We start from the raw sequence: 23,711 nt of genomic DNA on the forward strand, positions 1-23,711 counted from the left end.
CGTGGTAAACGGAATGAGTGTTATACGAGTCCAACACACACAAAAATAATCCAACATGTGCTAGAAACCATGGGTTTCACATATGTACATTACATTGACCAAAGAAATCCGTTGCCTTCTGGAAAGGAAACACAAAGCTTTCCGTGATGGAGATCTCACTTAAAAGCGGAAAATGCAGAGGAAGATAACCAAACATAATTTTGTCTAAGCAAGAAGAAATATGGAAAAACCACCGAGGACAATTTCAGACAGCACGATAAAAAAAAGCTTGGACAGGGCTAAAGTCCAACACAATTGTTAAGAAAGCTAACTCCTATATTCCAACCAGCGACCCTGGCACCTTCGCCAATGATCTTAATCGGTTCTAGGCCTACACCCGTTTTGATGACTCTGACTTCAGTCTAGTCAATAACCACCTTTGCGACAATTTGCAGAGCCAAGTAGACGACTCGAATGGGATTGAGCTCAGCGTTCCTGCGATTGAGAAATCCTTCAAGCGTATCAAGGGCAACAAGGCATCAGGCCCTGATGGTGTTTCTGGGAGAATCTTGAGGTCCTGTCATAAAGAGCTGTCTTATGTATTTTATAGACTATTTCAGTGGTCTCTGGACTTCAACATAATTCGCAAAATTTGGAAAACCTCAACTGTCATACCGATTCCAAAAATACCCAAACCCACAGCTATAAATGACTTTAGACCTATTGCTCTCACATGGTCAGTTATGAAATGTTTTAAAAGTGTAATTAAGGATATTATCCTGGTTCAGACTAAGGCTTACATTGACTCTGTCCAGTTTGCCTATCGTTCGGGCAGTGTGAGCGATGCCATCTTAACACTTGTGCATTACATTTATGAACATTTGGATAAAACTCATAACTATGTCAGAACCTTGTTTGTAGACTTCTCATCGGCTTCCAATACAATTCAGCCTCTTTTACTGACTGACAAATTGAATAGAGTGTGTGTCAATCCTCATATCTCTTTGTGGATTAACAATTTTTTAACTGCTCGAATTAAAAGGATTTTATTTATGAACTCAGTTTCTAATAACATCCATATTAGTACTGGAGCTCCTCAAGGCTGTGTGTTGTCCCCAGTGTTATTTTCACTTTATTCCAGTGACCACAGAACCGGTGATACATCATGCCCTATAATTAAATATGCTGATGACACCTCTCTGACGGGATTGATTTCTGATGAATCTGTTTATCGCATAGAAGTTGCTAATTTTGTTAAATGGTGTTGTCTTAATTATTTATCACTGAATGTGTCTGAAACTAAAGAAACTGTGTTCGACTTCCGTAAAAGCAAGACTGGTATTGAACCTATTTACATTAATGGCACTAGGGTTGAAATGGTCGATAACCTTTAATATCCTGGTACCTCCATTGAAAACAACTTGAATTGGAATATCAATTTTCAGAAACTTGTAGCTAAGGCCAACCAGAGGATGTTTTTGTCCGGTATAATAAATTTAATTCAATTAAGTTGAATATTTATTTAATTAAAAAATTGAAACATCTCTTGCTGTTTTAGACTAGTAAGAACACCGAAATGCAGAAGTCAGACCAGCTGAACCATTTCCACCTGGTGTTAGATGAAGTCAAAGAGCTGTCAGAGAAACTAACTGAAAGTGAGCGGTTGGATAGCAGATTCCAGTTACCCTACTTCGCCATGGGCTATTTCAACGAGAAGGGTGGAAGCTTGTCCCTGGATGAGTATGGCGTGCACCTCACCATCCCGTGTGGTGCAATAGCTCCAGGCTCTCCTCAGCAAGTCTACATCTATGTAGACCCTACTGCACCACCACCGAATGATGCGGTTGAGCTGACAGAGGTCGCACTTTCGTCAATTGTCAAGTGTGGCCCCAAAAGGTTGAGATTTGAAGAAAGCGTGGTGCTTTCCTTTCCTCATCACGCTGATTTGAAAGATCAAAGATATGACAAGGTCGTTGTCAGGAAGCGTCATGACGACTCACAAGACGGTCAATGGGAGGACAGAAATCCTGCATTAGTAACTGAGAAAATGGTAACTGTCCTGATCGATCATTTCTGCGAAATTTATCTGGTTGGCAAACTTTCCGGTAGGCGGCTGAAGGTCGGTGCCTTTGGACGCCCCCTTGACCCAGGATGTCGTCGGTATGCATTTCGAGTACATGTTTGGAACGACAACAAAGACGTTGAAGAGGTTCGTAGGCCTATATTCTACAAAAAAACACACACAAAACTTTCCACCTATGTTGTATTTGTGCTTATGTGAGAATCAGTGCTTCAATGGACGTTGCGACAAAATTGCAAAGCACACATTTGAACTTTTTCATAAACATTCCGTGGACCCGACACACATGAAATACCCCCTTAAGGGTGAAACATCGTTTACAATATAGAACAACTTCACGGTAGCCCTGGAACGACATTTTAATATTGACCTTTTTAATGTGAACCTTGTAACCTCTTAATATTGATGTTGTACCTTCGCAATATGCACGTTGCACGTGGCTTAATATCGCATTTTGGAAGTTGTTCCTACTTAATGTGAATGTTCCAACTTGTTAATATTCATGTTCGATCTTGTCAATGTACACCATTGATCATGCTTGATATCAACGTTGCACCTTGCTTCTTCGCAATATGAACCATGTACCTTCGCATTGTGAACGTTTGACCTTGCATCTTGTTAATATCATTGTTGAACCGTCCTCCTTGGCAATGTGAATCATGTATTCTAAAAAGTACGAAGTCCTTGTCAAGCCCTATAGTTAAACATCCAGTTATGATGGAGTTTCAATCTGACAACTGTTTCATGTCACTTAACCTGGGCGTCTACCTTGTAGTGATTTTTATCATGACTCAAGGCGCTCTGTTTTATTTCACCCACTTTTATAATTCATGTTCAGGCTAACCATAACCCAAGGTTGGGCATACATGTAAAAACATACATCCTGAAGCAAATTTGTCATTGTTTCAAATAACCCGATCTAATCATTTCAACCGTTTACTATACACAAATTTATACTGATTTGCTTTCTGAATGTAATGATTTCTTTCTTCCTGTACTTTCATCTTTGCCATATCCCAATAATTTTTGACTCGCCAACAGGGCTCCTTACCTAATAGTATGAGGATCCCCGCTGTTTTGACGAGCATTTGGTTTTCGGGCTACTGCTAAGTTGAACCCTACATACCCCCCCCCCCTCCCCGGATATCCGCGCCTGACCGCAACATGAAGAATATTCGCAATTGGCTGACGACCAGTCATGTATGCATGAACTCCAAGCAAACAACTTCGTATAGGGTGCCCCGGCAACACGTGATTCGCGCTCAACGCAACGGTGAGGTTGTAATGCGGTGCTCTCTCGCGGTGGCGGGTTATCGCTGCAGCGGGTAATCGTGCATTCAACCATAAAAATGTCTAGGCCCTAGACAAGCTCGAGTATGTTGCGGGTGTATGCACTGAATAAACAATTAAATCATTGACCGAAGCCACCTGTGGCCCGCGCGCTATCGCTTTTACAATGATTGACGGGAATGGGACCGTTGGTGAAATCCCCGATATTTCCCCGAAGTAATAAATATCAATGTATGCTCTTACTATTGTTGTCATGCCTTATAAGACGTGGATATTATTTCGTAACGGTACCACCGCATATAAATGATGTTCCTTTCAATTACATCTTTAGATCATACTCTTATACTAATTAAATACGCGGATCTCGACGGAAATCTTTCGTAACTATGATTAAAAACACAAAAAAAATCTGAATAGGGCTTGAAGGATGTAAAGTATGATAAAAGCTTTCTTAACGTGATCACAGAACACTGTTTTGCATTATTGTAATTGACGGAGAGTATACCGTCAAGAAATTAATTAGTCTCACGAATTGAACACATCTTTTCTAGTGAAACAGCGCTCAATAGCCTGAACATGAATTATAAAAGATATGTGAAATAAATCAGAGAGTCTTGATTCATGATAAAAATTCACTACAAGGTAGACGCCCAGGTTAAGTGACATGAAACAGTTGTCAGATTGAAACTCCATCATAACTGGTTGTTTAACTTTAGGGCTTGACAAGGACGTCGTACTTTTTAGAATGCATGATTCACATTGCCAAGGAGGACGGTTCAACAATGATATGAACAAGATGCAAGGTCAAACGTTCACAATGCGAAGGTACATGGTTCATATTGCGAAGAAGCAAGGTGCAACGTTGACATCAAGCATGATCAATGGTATACATTGACAAGATCGAACGTGAACATTAACAAGTTGGAACATTCACATTAAGAAGGAACAACTTCCACAATGCGATATTAAGCTACGTGCAACGTGCATATTGCGAAGGTACAATGTCAATATTAAGAAGTTACAAGGTTCATATTCAAAAGGTCAATATTGAAATGTCGTTCCAGGGCCACCGTACAACTTTGATCAAGAATCATTGGAAATCATTCATGATCATGTTGTGACAAAGAATCATTGGAAATGATTCATGATCAAGTTGTGACATAAAAACGCGAACCATTCGCTGTTCAACTATACTGGCTCCTGGCCCCTGCTCCAAACTGCTTTGCGCGCGTCTAAACCGTAACCTGTGATGTCACAAACCTGTAGGCGAAGCCGGTCCAGAGTATCAGGATGGATATTCTAGCAATTCTACTGACGTGCAGGAAGGCATATCTGACTACTGTACGAACAGGTTTTCGTCGAATTTGTGTTTCACCATATAATTTTATTTTTTTGCAAAGATTGTCGTCCAACAGGAGGGGGAGTTGGAAACAAAGAAATTGGCCTATTTCGGAAACTTGCCGTTTTTCTGGGATAGTGGGAACTTGGCTGTCAGGGTGTTGGATCTTGAAGGTGATTGGACAATTGGAGAAGGAAAGACTGAACAGGTTGGTGTAGTGCAATGATTTCCGTTCTTCTTTAATTGTTGTAATCATGCTTGAATGCTTTTTTATTATTATTATTTCGGGCAAGTCATCATGGTTAAGTTTCGTACCTCTAAACACAAAGAAGTATCTCAATACGTGCTTTTTTCAAGAAGGGTATCATAATTATGAAGGTTGAATATTTATAGTAATTTTGTAATTAGAGTTGCTCTTGTCGTATTTGTCCCACGCATACATTTTTAAGTATTGTACAATTTAAATTCTGACTTTAGATCTCTAAGATATTTACGCTTTGCCAGTGATGTAACAATGATGGTTGACTTTTCTATATACTTCAAATATATCTTCATTAGATCATATATAAGACAAAAATACGACACTACGATGAGAACCATGTAGAGTTCAACCTGAAACTGAAAGCGGGGGACTCCGAAGACAAAGGGTTGTTTTGCGTAGCTCATACTTACCAGTGTTCTGTAGATGGAAATGTGATGAACGAAACTGAAGTTCGTCTGTCCATCAGTCCGAAGCAAGTAAGTCAAGGTGTTCTATCGATACAAACTGAATTCGCATCATAATGACGTCATCATATGATTTTCAATTGATTTTTAAATGTTTTCATCAAACAAATCATACATGTACTAAATTCCAAAAAAAGTGGGACGGACATAGATATATACCCAACATTAGGAGAAAAGTGTGACGTCATCGTGACGTTCTCAAAAATGTGATTCTTCAAACATATTATGGAATGTTCACTTGTCATAAAACTTGGTGGGTAGTTAGATTATGTGAGTATGTATAATACTTCTGGAATGACATCACGATGACGTCATCCATTTATTTCTAAATAAATTTTAATTGCACGTTTTATGTTTCAGTTTGGATTTTCTTTACAGTATTTTAACAAATCAGGAAAGAAAGAAATTAAATAAATTGATAAGTCTTACTTCAAAAATTAACTGTCGATAACCTCGCAAACACGCTAGTAGTATATTGTCAACTGTGGGTAATGAACAATATTCTAGTGTTTATAGGTATTGTACACGTTTTCATTCTACAAGCCATTTTCCTTACAATGTGCCGTCTGGAATGTCAAGTTCGTGTGACCCTTACCTCCGGTACAACCGGAAGTGTTGATTTGAGACACTACATGTATTTACCATATTTCACGAGTTATCAATCTGATGGGGTTGATACGTTATTTTAGCTTAAGGCAACATTTGGTGATAATTATGTTACATTATTATTATCGTGCAGTTATATTGTTCTAATATTCTTACGCTATAAATATTTAGTTGTTTAATATGGTAAGACATGATACATGTACCATTGTTTTAGCACACAGCATCATGCATGTAGTGTACCGAAGATGTGCTTACTGAAATGTCAAAAACAAATCAAGTGTCACTTACAATAATTAAAGATAACAATTTCAAGTAACAATTTTTGGGAAAAAAATCATTGAATTATATATACTCTCCAATATACAAATAAAAACATTTTGGGAGCAGCTTTGTGGTTGTTCGGCCGTTACAACCACAATATCAAGGTTTAGCTGCTTTCTAACATTATTTTGTGTTAAACGTTTTATTAATTGCAGGAAAACTGTACTGGTGGTCTTCAGCAAAGGGTGAGTTTCCTCATTTACAGCAAGGCTGTTTAGTAAAATCGCTGATAAGATAAAGCAGAAAACTATTGGATGAAATTGTGTTTGGAGTTTGGAGGCATTTGTTGCCAAATTTGTTGTTACCGTCCGAATTTTTCCTTAGTGTTTCCTTAACCCTTCGATTCAAAACACTGTGAGAATTTTGCATGCGCTTCATTGTTGAGTTTGGTGCTCATAATTGCTTGAGGACTAAAAAGTAATCCTTTTTTGTATTTTCAGCCTGCGGTCCAGTCTACGGAAGGTAAAGGTCTCTGTACGTGCAAAGTAAGTTTGTTTACGATATGCACTTGTCATTTTTAGCGATCCTACTATCTGAAGAGAGAACATTTTCTTTTTCTTCACCCGCTCAGGTTTGCCCACGGCAACAATCGAACTTCAATACGATGACATTTTAAATATGAATTAAGTGTATAAAGTAAATCTATGACTCGTTCTGCAGTCGTGCCAACATTCAGTTGAAAACAAAATATAATAAAGGCTTCTAAATGCAATTAAAAACTTTCGTAGATTAAATACAGTACCCTTTCTCTTACCCATGGTCCACGAACTGATACTTTTACAAGTTGATTTTCATACAACCGTCTTTTGCCATTGTTTGTGCACGAAGATGGAATTGGGTGTCGTTCGATTTTAAAATGTTGACGTCATGCGCAAAGTTCATTGCACAACCGTCAATTTAATGTCTTAGTTGACAGTTTTCAGTTCACAACAAATCTGTTCCAAATTCATGCACAAGTAAAGCACGAGTCCATTCACAAAATTTGCAAATCCTGCCACAAGTAAAATGGGATGACAAATAAAAAGGGAATTCTTTTGTCACAGTTCATAAAGTTGTGACTTGATTTGGGACTTTGTGATGGACTTGTGACAAAGGGCATGTATGCAAAGTATATCTCCCTTAATTCTTACTAGGCACTTGCAATACATGTAATACATTTGCAATTCGCAAGGAGCCAAGATTTACTATGGAAGCTCAATGTGTTTAATGTTTCCTTTTTCTCAGCAAGGGGCAGCTGCTGTCTGTGCCTATTGCAAGGTAAGTTGATACGACCAATTCCCGCACCACAGTAGGTTTCTTTAGAATATTGACACTTCTCATACGAGTAACTCATCTATTCTGCGACAAAGAACTGGAAGTCACGACATATATCTACCCCGAAAAATTAAAGTAAGAATGGACATGCGTAGCAGCCATCTAAGAGAATAATGCATGAGTGAACCTTTCGTGCGTTCTTTGCTACTGAATTAAAACAAAAGATAGCCTATAAGATGGCTGCCACGCATAATGTAAATTACCGGAGATCCCAGCCGCTTAATGTACCTTTAACATGCCTTGGAATCTTCTCAAACTCAGGCTACGCGTAGTCTGTAAAAAGAAATTTAATCGAGAAAGCTTTTTCTGCTATTGTTTCAAAAGTTTAAAAGGAGCGGTACCATACTGGTCGTTTCATTTGACATAAATATGTTCTCTACTGATTCCATCAAAACAAAACGAAAGTCAACCCATGAAGCAAACAGTAGAAGCATTGTAACACATTTTCATTTAATTTTTTGTATTACAATAAAACTTCCTGACTGTTAACAGACGCTATTATCCACCGTTCTTCATACAGCAGAGCGTACAGACATCACCGACCAAAACGTAGCGTATGGGGAAATTGTCCCCTAAAATGTTTTTCTGGATTATCGTTTAGATGATTTATAAAGGGTATGCGTAAGAGAAGCTGCGCAGGAATGCGCGCCAAACAATATACAAAGGCAAAGTCCCGACACATTTAAGCGCATTTCAGCCCAAATAAATTTGATAAGATGTGAAGGTTGACCTAATGAAGATAGCAATACGACAACGTTTATGTCAGCACCACGTGGTCAATTTCTTTTGTGAACTAGTTAGACAGTATGCATTGTCCGTCATCAGGAGACTCATCCTGATGATGGGCAGAGCAAACTGTCTGAAACGTTGATTTTCCTCTATTCTTTTGAGAACCTTATTACCAGCCTTTCTTAAATCTACAATCTGTACAGGGTGTCTCAAAAAGGTAATCCTACTTTAAAGGGTTATTATGGCCAGACTATATGTTTACCAGCAAAAAGCATGGTATCATCTTAAGCCAAAGCTTTGTGCTTTTCAATGATACATTGGGTTACATTCCAGGGTCACGCACTATGGAGCACCGTAGTCTTGATGTTGCTGTGCAAAAATGCGGTTGGTTCACTTTTGAACCCACGTCATTCGTGAGGTGGACAGTTTGCGACAAGATCCACGTACCATGAGACAGCTCTGAACGACGTGCGCCGTCGCTGTCAATGAGCTTGGAGAGGGGAGGCGGACATGTGGAGGGCCTTGGCCATGGAGAGAAAAGCAGAAACTTCTGCTGCTAAGTGTGTTACTCGTGATCGTGAATAAAATCCGTGAATAAAATCCACGAATAAAAACATGAATCTGTGTCGATTTTGTTCGGCAGGAAAGTGAACCAACTACATATTTGCACCGCAACTTCATAGACACCAGTGTTACAACTTTCAAATATGCACGTAACCAGGCCTTTTTTCCAATTTCAACGAAAAGTACTGAACATATCAAAACGATTTTTAGCACATAGTTGGATCACTATAAGGGAAATAAACCCTGAAATTCGCATGAAAATACGGTCTTAATTTTCGAAGATTTCACCCGCCAAACATCCACATATGTCTGTGTGCATGTTGTTTCATTCAAAATAAAGTATTACGTAACTTTAGAAATCTGCCTTCGCAACCACACGGCTGTATATAGCCGCAAAACAACTCATTACATCAGCGATAAACAATAGAAAATGTTGCCGATTTTGCCTTTTGGCCACAATGTTGGCTTTTTAAGTCACAAAAAACGAAATTCAATGTCTTTTCAAATTACCCAGGAACAGTTTTGCAAAGGATTCTTTATCAAGGTTCACGGAGAGGTTAATCCCACTTGTTTCGGCGGATTGTCAGAGAGAGCCGTGCGGTCCTTGTGTGATGATCTCGACACCGATAACAGATGGACAAGACTCATGTACCCAGTGGCCGGCTTGCCAGGCATATCTGTCAGAGTTGCCATTGAGGCAAACAATTTTCACGCGTACGATTTCCTTAAACTCTTCTTTGGCGTTCCCGGAAACAATACAACAGACAAGGGAATAAGGTTATTGGTACAGTATCTACATGAGTTAAAATTTGAAAACGCTGTAGAGATTATACAAGATGATGTCAACGACAGAGATCGTGATGAGTAAGTAGGTAACTGGACGAATCGGTCCAACCAGGAGCACATTGATTGTTTGAATAAAAACTTGAAAATGCTTTGGAGTTCAAGGAAACAGCAAAAACATTTACTTTAACGAATAATAGCATTCAGGGAAAGCGAATACTTAATACTGTTACTGTTCATCATTCACTATACAGCATGATGGTAGCAAGTGGTTTTTACTGTTGGACTGATTGCAGATGAATGCCTTTCAATAATCAGGGCCTCTTTTGTGCAGACGACCTGGCACACACGAAGGTGTATCTGAAACCACGTTCTCGTGTTGAATGAACACGATAACGGGGTTCCGAATAATGAGTGCGTTCGATTCATAGACATATACTAAAAACTAGGCATGACATTATCAATAATAAATGTGTGGCGGTAATACGTTTTCGTATTTCGGTACTGAATAGCCATTTAGCATCGTTTACGTGTACATTACGGCCAGGGGTTAGTGAAGGAATGCGCACGCGCCCATGGAGTCGAGGCTGTGTCTCCGTACGCAAGAATGAGGAGTTAGCCGAGCCGGTTACTTGGGTACCCCATAAGGCCTTGCAATAAACATGGCTGCCAACGTGATGTCCGGCGACGGGCACCTAAGGCCGTGTCCGATACGGGCTTCCAAAGCTAAGGCTATATGTCTATTGTCAGCGCGTCCCCGCCGCTATTTTCAATGGGCGCGGCTCTAGACAGTTGATTCGGATGGAGCCTCAGTGTCATGTCAAAGTTCAACTTTCCAGCTCCGAGTTGTACGAAACTTTACCCGAAACAGTTCATTTATTTAGCTCCCCGGCGCATGTCTGTCATCACGTGAGGAGCCAGGCACGAGTAAGCTGAGGGAAGTAATCGAGCACACTCAATGAGAACAAGCACGAGTACGGTGTTCACGAACAGGCTTTTCACTCCCCACTTATTGGGGAGTAGATGAAGAAAGATGGCGGACCTAGGCCACTACCGCAGCTTGCGTTAATTTTGTTAATTTTGAATTGTACGTGATTTTTTATATAGCTGTTCCGGGATTTACGTTATTTTTTAAAGATCATTAGTTTTCCCTCTTTTCATTCGGCGTTTTAACTTCATAAGAAATGAAGCAAATGCTTTTAGTATAGCAAAAGCGAAAGAAGTAAAAAAAAAAAAAAAAAAAAAGAAGTTCGTTTGGTTTTTAGCAAATGCTTTCCAGTAAAAGCGTTTGTGTCATTTTATACATACAGATTTGAGTAAATGGTTTTAACCCTAAAGGGGCCGGGGGGGGGCGGAATCCGCCCCCCCCCCTCAACATTTTCCGTGATAGCTTTGCGCATCTTTTGATACCAAAAACAGAAAATCGGACCACGGGTTGCCGCGTAGCGAAAAATTTCCGGCGCTACGCGCCGTGAAAACTGAATTTTCGCATATACGTCGTGTACACAAAGCAGAATTGCCATTTGTACATATGAATAATTAATTAGCCATAATTCCAACACCCTTTGACCTATAGTCATGAAATTTCTTGGGTATGTTTAGGAAGAGTTGCTCTATGCATGTGCCGAGTTTCAAAATTTTTCGTCACTCGATGGCCGAGATCTTAGGGGGGGCCGTCCCACCCTGGCTGAGAGATGGTCAAAATAACCAGGCCCCTTTAGGGTTAAAACAATTTAAAAAATGGTAGTAAAAGCAAATGCTAGTTTTTATTTATACGACCAATTATTTTTGCCTGAGAAATGTTCAGCATTATGCAAAGAGTATGGAATATAATGTCAAGACATACAATACCATGTCACGCAAGGAAAGTAAGTATTTGCATAATGGAATTTTGTAAGTTTATTTGAGGATAATAGATTGTAAAATCTGTCGAACAGGTACATTTTACTTGAAATATTGTCCAGTTGACATAGCAGGATTACAGATGTAGGTCAGAATTGTTTCTCCAAACAGCCTCCATTTTAATCGGATGGTAGTTGTAAAGAATGAATTCATATCATGACACTGATAATGAATAAGAAAAGAGTTAAATATTCGTTGTGCTTTAAAATTCTTTAAACATGAGAGAAAATGGCAGATAAGACATATGTCTTCATGCGTTTCTTATTAGTGGGTCAGTATGCAATCAATTTGTACTCCAAAAAGGCCCCTTTCATTTACAATAGATATGAGCAACATCCTCAGAAAGATCCTGAACAGAAACAATTTATATAAAAGATAATAGTTAATTAAACAAGCCATAAATGAAGGTTGATGCTATTTGTTGTATATTAAACTAGTAAAATTGACAGTGCCTTCTTAGTCTAAGAGCATAATTTTAAGACGTGGATTTCTTACATTTTTTTCCAATGTCAAACTCCAAGGTAGGCCTAGCACCGAGAAATTGTAGTTTGTACACTGAATAAGTGAACTGCATTATGTTATAGAACATTGAACAACTTCCTTTCGAGTAACAATAACTATGTTCTTGTAACAAGGACTAATAAGATGATTTGGTGATTTTTCCCCGATTTTTTGCAAAGCTTGAATTGGTTGTCGTTCATCTGGTGATAGAAAGCATGGTACTCGGCAACGTTCGTGAACTAGTTTCACGCAGCTGCTAGATTTGATTGAAAAGATTGTTGAGTGCTTCTGATGTCTTCAAGAAACGTTTACACTGAGCAGACAAAATATATTACACTATGCCACAGTGCTATTTCTGTTGTACCAGCTTAAAAATGTTAAAGTGAGACAATCTCTCAGTCTAAAATACAGGTGAGATCTGATTTCTTGTATTTTTCCAATGTCAAAATCCAAGGTGGGCATGGCACCGGGAATTTAGTGTTTATACTGAATAGCTGAGACTAATTATATGGTTCCGAGCTTTAAAAAACTACATATTAGATTAGAAGCAAACTATTTTCTTAACATTTTTTTTTACCATTGAAATATTGCAGGCGTTTACTCAGATTTTTTTTAAACTAAACCTTGATTATGAAGGAAGCCGTGCATTGAGTAAGACATCGATTTCTTTTATAAATACATAAATGCATGATCAAAAACATTTTATTACTCAGCAATGTTCGTGCAACTGTTTCATGCAACTGTCAGATTTAATTGAAAAAGGTTAATGACTGCATCTGATATTGTTCAAGAAACATTTACATTGTAGACACGACAAATATATTACACAATGCACAGTAGTCCTGTTTTTGTAATACATGTATATGCTTAAATATTTAAATATATAATACATGATTTGTTGGACAACGTTTATATTGAGATTGCTATAAAAAGTGTGTCTTATAACAAAGCTTGATCAGAAGTTAACTGAATTTGATGAGAAGCAACATGCTATGCAATCGCTGTATTTAGCTATATGCATGATGCTACGTTGGAACTTGAGTATAGTCATTACGTATATATATTCATTTACAATTTAACTCGATTTTTTCTTTATGAAGTATAAAGTATCTCATTTTGAAATCACAATTTAGGGTAAAATTCGGTTTGTATCTTAAAATGAATAACAATTTACAGTGCATAATGTGAAAACACGCTCGAACTGTGTAGCGTTTCAACATCAGGCAAAAGAGAGTTCCTACTAATTTCAGAGGGATCGGTGCGTTTATTCGGGGAAAAAACCTCGGCTACAAGAAAAATATGTCTTGTATATAGTTTCGGCTGCTTTAAAATAAGATGCTGATAGGAATTATGTTTCCTTGAATGTTCACAGATGAGCGAGTCCTTTTTATTACGTCAAAGATATCATTTTATTTCATAAACTCATATTCCTCATATTAATGGCTGGCTTGTCTAAAAGTGAGTATACTTTATTTTACAGGTAGTTGAAAAATAATAATTGGTGTACATATACGACAGCAGTTGTTATTAATCATATACAGGATCCTTGCTTGTGGAGATAAATTGTTCATTTAATTCTGCTAAAATTGCTTATATTACCACCTAAAAAAACCTGTTTTTGGATTGGTCGAAGTATTTTAAAGGCGTAAGGCAAATCAAAATACTAAGGCCTTTTAAATGTGTCTTTATTGAAACAAACTTAATTGTGACTAGGCGTTTTCTTACATCTTAACCTTTTGTTCAAGATTTGTTTTTTTTAACTTTGTGCCTTATGTGGATTTACTGTTTATGCGAAAATAATACGTTTGTTGAAAGATGACTGTTTTGTTAAAGACATAGTCCATCATTTGTAATTTGTGCATTTTGTTCGTTTGAAGCAACAAAAGTGTTCAAAATCTAATGAAGGATACTGAACAACTAACCTGATTAAGTTTCAGCTCAGCTTCAGCTGTATATTCCGAGAAATCAGCATTCTATGATCTCAATTTCAAATCAAAAGTTGCTAAATCATGTTTTGAATTGTATTGGAAATATGTACATTTCAGGTGCTGTAAATTTCCATTTTTCCCCACAGCTTTTCTCTGGAAATGAGGAGTTTATTTGCAAAAACAGGGCATCGAGTGCCCTGTACATGTATTGCACAGTAAAGAAAACAATCGACTTACGTAAGTAACGTATGTGGGCGTGTGCAGTGCGGGAATTTCCGTCGAGTCACAAGTCAGTTCGAGTCCAAGCCCGAGTCCGTAGCCCCGGGTCCGAGTCCGAGTCCGAGTCGTAAGTCAAAGTGACTCGAGTGTGAGTCCGAGTTATTAAAAATGTGACTCGAGTCGGACTCGAGTCCGAGTCACGAGTCATACAATTCTGGAAAACATATTACATTTGTACTTACATGACTGATTATTTAAGAACCCTGTAAAAGAAGAAAAAAAGCCACGAATTTGGAGGTGTCAAAAAAAAGTATTTTTTTTTTACCTGAAACAGTGACCAAACCGTTTGTATGCCCCCAATGAGACCCGTAGAAACCTCCCCTCTCCCTGCCAATAGGACCCAGTTACGCTACTGTTGGCTGTTGAGATGTCGGTTTGAAGGGTTCCTTTCCGGAATTAAAATTTATCAGCGCGATTGCATGATCGCTAAATCACATTTCTATAATCTAGAAAACAGTCATGAAACTGCCGCCGTGTGACTCGGGTTTGTCCGAGGAAATATGCAAATGGCTATTGTCATATTATTTCCATATATGGGCGTGTGACGTGCCATATGCAAAGTTTGTATCTTGGCCAATCCCAGCCAATCCCAGACATTCCTGTTGACTTTCGACCAATCAGAACCGCTCTTACACTTTTTCAGCAATCATCGAGACCAGTGCGTGTATAGTCTGCGGATGAAGAAAAATAGGACCCCATTTTCTGATTAAAAATGGTTTAAGGCCAAAAAAAAGTCTCAGGTTTCTGGTATGGAGCTTGCCCAAAAAGTGGTGCGGCGACGCGGCTTTGTTTTTTAACCTGATTTGTTTGCTTCAAATGTCGGCTGATGACTGCAAATGGTGCCCGACTAAACTTAGTGCAAATATATGGAAGTCCAGATAGGCTTATTCTCGACCATAACCCAATCTAAAAACACGTTAAAATTATGCAGCAGCAGGATTCAAGTCAAACCAGTGAGTTTGGTGGTTTTGAGACAGCATCTATCATTGAAAAAAAAAACCTTTTTATTTTGCCGACGCGCATGGCTACGGCGACTCGCGCGCATACCAGAAACCGGAGACTGTTGTTTTGCCTTATGATAGTTTCCGTTTCAGCAGCATGCAGCACTTTATCGTTGTAATAAACAAAAACAAGTCCTGACGATACACAGAAAAAAAAACATAATAGAAAAATTGGTGATTTTGTGATGTGCGGAGAAATAAAAAAGTGATAGGGTTTTTGAACCGCATTACGCCTTAAACCTGTCGTCTGACTTTCACCCGCTCTACTTGCATTTCAAGATGGCTGTATTTTTGTTTTAAAATTCCTTTCTTTTTCTGCGATAAAATATTTGCAAAATTGATGCCCATGAGAACAATGACGATGTTAAATAATTCTAGGTAACGAAGAAGAACCTTTTCAGCTGTCGCCGTGTTCGTTTTTCTCCCTAATATACGGCAACATTGGAGGTGAAATGAACTGACACGTACGATACTTGCGAAATGAAACGCTCAGTAGGGGCCTTAACTCTTTACCGGACTGTCGCTTTGCCGACCGTGTTCTAATGTAAATAATTCAACCTCCACTAATTTTCGCGCAATAGGCAATTAAACGGATTAAAATTGCGTCCGATTATTGACCATAAAATTTGACACAACCAGTTTGAAAATTGACGTGAACCGTGGAAGAATAAATTGGATATATGATTTAAAGAAAATAGGACTAAGCGTTTTAATCACGAAAAATTCATTCCGAAGATTAGTTTCTTTTGACACTCTTTGTGGAGATGATATTTCAAGAACAACATATTGCATTTGATTGAAATTGCGTCCAATAATTGGTCACGATATTTGACACAAGATGTTAGAAAATCGACTCGAACGTTGGAAGAAAAAAAGTATACACAACGACAATAACCAACGGCCAACAGTGTGCCAGGACGCTCCGTTCTTTTTGCTACTCTCTATTTCTTCCTGAAGAGGGCGCCCTACACAAACACTGGTCAGTACTGTTATTAAGCGGGTTTTCGAACTGTGCGAGGGATGTTTCAAAGACTCAAACAACAGGTTGCGCAGGCTCTATCTTTACATCAATATTAATAATGGGTCAAGTCTGTCCTCGTTCTGATCGTATCAAGCAGTACGCTCTCACCACTACATACTATTGGAAACCAAATCGGAAATAACGTTCGCCCTGGGCCGGGGAAAGGTTGTGAAGATAAATCTGATTTTCCCATTTTCGTTTTCCGTGTTATAGCTAGCCGAAGGCACAAAACGTTTGGCTTTGATATTCTAAAGAAAACATCAAATATCTTTAAAAAAAGATTGAGATGTTGAGATGTCGGCGTGTCCTTTCCGAATTAAAATTTACCTGCACGATCGATTGCAGGGAAACATAGGGGTCGTCTGCAGTTCTTTGGGTGAGAATTTCTCGAAAAGTCAATAGTCAACCCACCAAAAATTGAAAATAAAATAAAAGATGACATATTGATCGCCATTTTTCTGTGCAGCTTAAATACATGTGAGAGTTCTGAGGTTTTTTTTTAAAGAATTTAGAAGTATGGGCATTTAGCACTAGTGTCCATGGGAATTTTAATACACTGTAAGGCCAAAAAAAAAGTCTCCGGTTTCTGGTATGCGCGCGCGTCGCCGTAGCCATGCGCGTCGGCAAAATGAAAAAGTTTTTATTTTCAATAAAAGATGATGTCTCAAAACCGCCAAACTCACTGGTTTGACTGGAATCCTGCTACTGCACAATTTTAACGTGTTTTTAAATGGGGTTATGATCGAGAATAAGCTTTATATGGCCTCTCTGGACTCCCATATATTTGCACTAAGTTTAGTCGGGCACCATTTGCAGTCATCAGCCGACATTTGAAGCCCCCAAAAAACAGGTAAAAAAAAAAAGCCGCGTCGCCGCACCACTTTTTGGGCAAGCTCCATACCAGAAACCGGAGATTTTTTTTTTTTGGCCTAAGGACACTCCGAATTTTATTGTCATGGGATATTTGTTTTTCAAAAAGCGGGCGCGCTATGAGCTCCGTGAACTAACAAAAGAGGGCGCCCTTTTACCTAGCAACGACGTCCCAAGGGCGGGACATTTCGCTGGTTGACGCACACCGTTCCTTGTGTGTGACGCGCGTACACCAGGGGATTTGTTCTATGTACATGCAGTGGCCGCGCTTTGCAGCAAATGAATTGCAGTCAGGCAAGATGGCGTCGGTCGGTCACCTCCAACTGTACTTCCTTTGCCGGTGAGGGGGTACTTGTGAACGGAGTAGCCTTGGTCAATGCTCTCGTCGTTATTCGTCCCGTACGCGGTCAATCGTCGGCATATATCCTCACGCGCTATGCACATGCATGTAAAAATACAGCGCGAACAGCGACCTCACGCGGCCACTATTTTTATGCACATCAGTTGGAGACGATGTCAAGCCTTGGTTCAATCGTCAATGTGAGGTCTTGGGGGTGGTGCTCATTATGTTAATAGCCTTAACTGACCTTAAATATCGTTTTCTTATTGGTCGATCGTTGCGTGGAAACTTGCATAGTGAAACGTGGCACCGTACATAATCCATACACGTACACATTGTGTGTCTCTGCACACGGCACCAGTGCACAAGAACTGTGGTTCCTGTCACGTCCGCAAAAGCCGGAATAGCTGCAAATAATGTGATGACGTCCGGATTTACTTAGGTGTGATTGGACACTCCACATATTAGCCCCGCCTACATTATCTGTATTCGCATACGAGGTCGTGCGCTGGAAATCTAGCGCAAAGTAAAGAAAAACATTAGCTTTGGCCGCAACCTCGTCCCCAGGGTGTCGAGCAGTACGCACCCACCACTACCTGCTCTCTCACCCTGGTATTGGATCATTTGCATGTGCAAGATTTTTGCACACGTATGCAAATGAGGAACAGTCTGGTGCCTGGATATGCGTTACACATTAGCGTTTGTTTTTGTATGCGGTGTCTGGGGTAAAAACAGAGTCAATTCGTAGCAGCGCGAGCACGGCGTGAGTTACGAAAACACGATTTTTGAAATCAAACTGTTACGATCTTATCGAGACAACATGCAGTATCATATTTCATATTGATATGAGCAAATTGGAAAGGAAATTAGTATTTTCGAGAAGGCGTGGACGAATGATCGCGAAAACACGTACTGCACGTTGTGAATATATAGCACCAAGTACACGATAAAAATCCATTACTAGCCAATTGCGGTATCCAATCAGGATACAGGAAGAAAGTTTCCTATCCAGGGTTTACTATTGGAAACGCGGTTGGAAATAAAGTAAGCACTGGGGACGAGGTTGCTTTGGCCGACGATTGAACCAAGGTTCGACATCGTCTCCAACTGATTTGCATAAAAATAGTGGCCGCGTGAGGTCGCTGTTCGCGCTGTATTTTTACATGCATGTGCATAGCGCGTGAGGATATATGCCGACGATTGACCGCGTACGGGACGAATAACGACGAGAGCATTGACCAAGGCTATGAACGGAGCGGATACACAAACACTACTCACCACGCTCCGACGTCTGGCCATTCGAAATGTACTACACAGTTATTCTGAAAACGGGAACTCAAGATAAACACATTGTATTGCAAGAAAATTTCCTGTAATATTTTGCCATGGTATTTGACACCAAACTCTAGAAAATTGACAGGAACCGCCGAAGAATGAATGTAATATGATTTAAGGAAATTGCAGTATGAATAAGAACACTCCATATTTTATCGTCATGCAACAATTTCTCACAAAAGAGGGCGCGCTACAAAAACACTGCTCACCGCGCTCGCTCGTCCCCCCGCACTGAAAACAGGACGCTGGTCAGGGCTGATGAGCTTCGCAGAATCTTGTGAAGGAAGTACAGATTGACCTTCGCATGCAGCTAGCCCGCTACGCATGATGGGTACCGGAAGCTAGTCTGTGTGACGCGTTCTACGTCACAGGTCACAGCTCAGATGATGTCAGCCCTGACCACTGAGCGTCCTGTTTGCAGGGCGGGGGGTACGAGCGAACTCACCGCGCTCCGACGTCTGGCCGTTCGTCATGTCAACACAGTTACTGTGAAATTGGGAACTCAAGATAAACACATTGTATTGCAATGAAATTTCTCGTACTATTTTTTCATGGTATTTGACACGACAATCTAGAAATTTGACAGGAACCGCCGAAGAATGAATGTAATGTAATTGAAGGAAATTGCAGTATGAATGACACTCCGTCATGCAACAATTTCTTACAAAAGAGGGCGCGCTACACAAACACTGCTCCCCGCGCTCCGACGTCTGACCGTTCGTCATGTCAACACAGTTATTGTGAAATTGGGAACTCAAGATAAACACATTGTATTGCAATGAAATTTCTTGTAATATATATTGTCATGGTATCTAGAAACTTGACAGGAACCGTCGAAAAGTGAATGTAATTTTTTTTAAATTAATTTATGTCTTTTATTCATTAATCATAAATCAACAACAACCAAAAGACATGGAGGAAACCTAGACCATCATGAACATGAAAGACGAATCAAAAGAAACAGTCTAAATGTCATTACAGATTTCCAGATTTACAGATTTAAGGAAATTGCTGTACGAAGGACATTCCGTATTTTATCGTCATGCAACAATTTCTTACAGAGAGGGTGCACTTCACAAACACTGCTCACTGCGCTGATCCGACGTCCGTCTGGCCGTTCGGCATGTAAACACAGTTATTGGAAATTGACAGGAACCGCCAAATAATGAATGTAAGGCCAAACAAAAAAATAATCGGTCTCTGGTCAGCGCGCGCGTCTATTTTTTATGCGCGTCAACATTTTGTTTCTTCAAATTAACACGGAAGCTACAACAGCGCCCTCTATTGTCGCACCTCCTCAAATGTTTGTACCAAGGAGCACCAAGGAATGGGGAAATTGCACCAAGTCAAATGATAAAGGGCACCATGCAATGCAAATTATGGAGGACACCAATGTATAATGAAGACACAAAAAAAGCAAAATAGTACCCACCTTGATTGCATATGCACATTTAATTCAAGCCTGAAAAAGGCCACCACCCCCCCCCCCCCTTCCCAAAAAAAACCGCCTCGCCGCATCAATTCCGGAACTTACGGTCTGACCAGAGATTGACTATTTTTTTTTTTGCCTGATATAATGAAGGAAATTGACGTGTAAGGGTGCACACCTGTGAATTGGCCTAAACACATCCGCCGAGCTCAAGAATAAAAGTTATACCCTCAAAACATTCTACATATTAGAGAGTTGTGAGAGCCATACAACTCAGGGAATTGAAGAAAAAAAATATATGGCAATGAACCTCTGGCCCAGACTTACGACTTCCAATTCCGAGCATTTTGGATGCAATTGAGCTCGAAAGTGGGGCGATTTTTATTTTATGTTGTTGAGGGATCGTTTTTCAATATGGCTACTTTTCTTTGGGAAAAATAGGGGTCGTCTTCTTTGAGTGAGAATTTCTCGAAAAGTCAATGGTCAACCCACCAAAAATTGAAAAGGAAATAAAAGATGACATATTGATCGTCATTTCTCTGTGCAGCTTAAATACATGTGATAGTTCTGAGTATTTTAAAAAGAATTTAGAAATATGGGCATTTAGCACTAGTGTCGTGGTCGTTATGTCTATGGTTGCACCCGTAACCTACCGTTAATTGAGAAGGGCGCCCTCAGAACGTAAGATTTCCACGTCCAACTAGAGAGGGCGCCTGTCAACTTGGTCGATTCGTAAACAAAAGTATATTTGCAGTTGCAGGTGAAACTAATCGAGATCAGTAACTCCAGATATGAAAGTTCAGCAAGAAAGGGAACGTTTTTGGAGAGACGTTGCAACTTGACGCCACATTTTCTTCATATATCATCTCAATAAAGGTCAGTCATTGCAAAAGTGTTTAAAAGACATGAATCTATCTGGGACTGAGAATCATTTCCAATTTGGTGAACAAATAGGGCCTAAAACTAGGCCTACCTGAATACTTTGAAAATCCGAAGTGGCTATCGTTACGGCAGCCGTTGTTTAGCGCCCTCTACGATACTTTATTGATACGCACGCAGATATTTAATTATCTGTTTTCCCACGTTTTAGCGAGCAGTGCGACAGCTCAGTCGACTAGTAGCTCTACTGAGTGGAGCGTTAAATTACGGGTACCCCTCCATACAAACGCTCCACCGATTTGGCTTACTTTGGTGACGGCATCACAGTAGCATAGTCACAAACCCACGGCTGAAGCGTACACGTTCTAAATTAAAAACAAATTAATGACGTCAGATACCCACATGAAACTTGTATCAAAGAACTACTAATTCCTTCCTCCATGCTAATAGGCCTACTGACAAATGAAAATCCCATTGTTATTAAAATACATTTCAGCCGTCTCCACCTTGCGTGTTTAAAGCCCATACTGTCGTACGGCGCGGATCGGAGCACGTATTATTATTACACAGTCGTTGATAAAGCTCGACTTGTTTTTCTTCGATCAAGCAACGACGGTGACGTCACGTCAGACGCCCTCATTCGGCAAACCGGTGCAAGGATTGAGCCTCACGGCGAACACAACACATTGAGCTGTAAGTTTTCAGACTATTTTGCTGTTTTTCTTCAAAATTTTCGCTGTTTGGGAACAATGTAAGGGGTCTGAAGGAATGTCATGAATGTGTAGATCAATCCAGGGTAACTGTCTCTCTCATTTGTATTCTCTTTACCGGTTTTTGGGGGGGTCTTTTTGTCCTCGCGTGGGTTTGTGGCTATGCTACTGTGACGCCGTCACCAAAGTATGGCAAATCGGTGGAGCGTTTGTATGGAGGGGTACCCATAATTCAACGCTCCACTCAGTAGAGCTAAGTCGATACAGAGTAGGCCTAGGATTTTGCACCGCGAGGTCGTGGGTTCGCATCTCAGTTTTGCACTCCAATTGTTTTCCTTTTCTAACCTGAGGCTTTGGAGGATTTTTTTTTAAAGGGAAATAAAGTCTGAATTTTATTTTTAGTATTAGTCAGTAGTCTCGGTAATCATCGTTATCTTCAGGACCCTGTTCCTATTAAAATTAGATAAATCCATACATGTATGTACAATGGAATTCTTTCCTGATAGTGATACAGTAGTAAAAAAGAAGATGGAATTTTTTTTGCACAAAAGTTGGAGCATACACAGATACACATGATCAATACAAACCATCTTAAACCATGGTGTGGTTAAACAAGCAACCCAGCTAACCAAAAAACGTTGCAAAAACGTTCTCATAACGTTACGGTAATGTTCCCAGAACGTTTGAAAATAACGTTATGGGAACGTAAATGTGTAGAGTTCTCTTGACGTTCTTAGGACGTTACAAAAAAACGTTACGAAATAACATTCGTACAACCTTCACAGGAAGGTTATGTGCACTGTGACAAAGTAATGAAAAAAGACAAATACAACAAACTGAATTAACTTATCAGCCATTTTATTTCTCATTTTATTTAACGTTTTTATTATATAACAACTAAAGTTGAACCCTGATAAGAAGAGCCCCCTGATACATTCCGCTTATGTAACAAGCAAAATATTAGGCCCAACAGTTTGTTTTCCAATACTGCTAATACAAAGTACTTGTTATATAACAATGTAATTTGTAAAGTCACATCGACCGTGTTATAAAGGTGTGTATTTCAAACACTTATACGAATCCAAAAGAGAACTTAACTACGATGCTCTTTCTTTTTGCAATTCATGCAGAAACATATAACACATAATGCTTCATGGTCCTTAATGGACAGAATGTTTCAATCTGACTCCACTTTTTTCTTCATATACAGGTACATGTATCATCTCGATAGGTCTGAGAAACATAACGGAACTGAGAAACATTTTCACTTCTGCTAGGAAACACTTAATACATGTTCTTGACTCTCCATAGATGACCGCTGAGATGGCGTCAGGATACTAAATTCTTTCCCACTTTTGAATTTATTTAATGAAATGGAGGCCATTCAACGTCTTTCAAAATGATGTCAAATTTGGTTACTACGTCATAGGCTACTAATCGGAGATTGATACTGCTTAAGTGTGTTAAAGTTCGCAGGTCATGCATGCTTATTCATAGTTCATTAATCTCCATGTATATCTCAAACAACTACAAATTACAAATACAATAATACAATGTACATTTTTCATAAAGGCCAATAATAACACTAATATCGTTTTAACAACTATGTCCAGACAAACATCTTCACTAACTTTTTAATTACCACCTGTAAAAATATACACTGTTTGGCAAGTTGGTTTTGGGTTTGAAAGCGAAACTACCTTTTACTTCGTAGTATAATGAGTCAATGTTGAATGCCCAAATATATATATTTGTCCTAGTAAGAAAAATGGAGCACTACATTTT

The 23,711-nt window shown here is 39.4% G+C and overlaps 1 protein-coding gene across 1 annotated transcript in view; it reads left to right on the top strand.

Annotated features, from left to right (window-relative positions):
• The first annotated feature begins 21,845 nt into the window (after positions 1-21,845).
• The window catches only part of LOC119732863 (sperm-associated antigen 1-like), a 30,157-nt gene continuing 28,291 nt past the window's right edge, over positions 21,846-23,711 (top strand). The window contains exon 1 of the mRNA XM_038206465.1: positions 21,846-21,909. The gene's annotated coding sequence lies outside the window, so the exon portion shown is untranslated. The remainder of the gene's footprint in view (positions 21,910-23,711) is intronic.

The sequence above is a fragment of the Patiria miniata genome, unplaced genomic scaffold, assembly GCF_015706575.1.
Source record: "Patiria miniata isolate m_02_andy unplaced genomic scaffold, ASM1570657v1 HiC_scaffold_25, whole genome shotgun sequence".
Classification (NCBI taxonomy): Eukaryota; Metazoa; Echinodermata; class Asteroidea; order Valvatida; family Asterinidae; genus Patiria; species Patiria miniata.